This window comes from Galeopterus variegatus, unplaced genomic scaffold, assembly GCF_000696425.1.
Source record: "Galeopterus variegatus unplaced genomic scaffold, G_variegatus-3.0.2 Scaffold18571, whole genome shotgun sequence".
In the NCBI taxonomy this organism is placed as follows: domain Eukaryota; kingdom Metazoa; phylum Chordata; class Mammalia; order Dermoptera; family Cynocephalidae; genus Galeopterus; species Galeopterus variegatus.
In genome coordinates, this window is record NW_007744682.1 from 7401 (window position 1) to 8531 (window position 1131).

A 1131-nucleotide genomic window follows, 5' to 3' on the forward strand; every position below is an offset into this window, starting at 1 on the left:
GGGTGTGGAGGTGAGAATCCACCTTGATCACCAGCAGGATGAGGAGGTTCCCCAGCACGGCAAGCACATAAATCACCAGGAAGATTCCAAAGAGGGGGGTGTCCAACGCTGGTGCATGGGGAAGGCCCGTGAGAAAGAACGTTGTCACGAGGCTCCCGTTTGTCATTTCTTCTTGCATATAAGGCTAGGGGGATGTCCTGCGCTGGTGCATGGGGAAGGCCCGTGAGAAAGAACGTTGTCACGAGGCTCCCGTTTGTCATTTCTTCTTGCATATAAGGCCCTGTTCCTGTGGGAAGGAAGCAAATCTAGCATTTATTGAGAAAATATTTTGTTTGAAATGTGGCAACTTCTTTTTCTTTGATGGAGAACATAAGGACTAAATTGTCTTTTGTCTTTTAAATATTTGTTTGGTTCGAAGTGGGGCTTTGAAGAGAAATAATCACTTTCTTATCTTGGTAATGAAATCAGCCAAATGGAAAGGAGAAGTGAATTCATATAAAATCAGGCAAATTCTAAAAGGAGGGGCAAATTTTGCATCTGTTCTCTGTAGAATTAGAAAATATGGACCCAAAGTAGCAGCTATCCAATTTTGGCAAGCTTTCCCCATGGATAACTCTTTATTCAAGTACCTCTTTCTCTCTTTTACTGTCTAAGACACACACACATATAGATACACACACACTGTCTCTCTCACATACACACAAACACAGATAGACACACACTTCCAAACATGCAGATTCAGGCTGTTGGATCGTCAGAGGATTTCTGTTATAAATACAAATTTCTAAAGCAGTCTCATCCTTGATGGCTGAGAGAAAAACTGCCTTTCTCTGTTCAGCAGCAAAAGTAACAAGGCAGGAGCCCAGCAATGGTCTAGTTTTCCTGGGAGCCTGTCTTCCCTTCCTCTGTCATATCCTAGATGATACCTTCCCGGTCATGTGCAAAACCTGACCCTACACAAATGCAGTCAATGTCCCAGTGCCATCGATTTCCTAAACTCCTCTTACTCTATGTCTATTTCCACTTATAAATTTCAACTATTTCTCCCTCCAGGATTTTAAGAAAACAAATTTCCTCTCTCTAAAGCATGATCTAATCATCTCACAATATATTTTGAGATGCCCAAGAAAA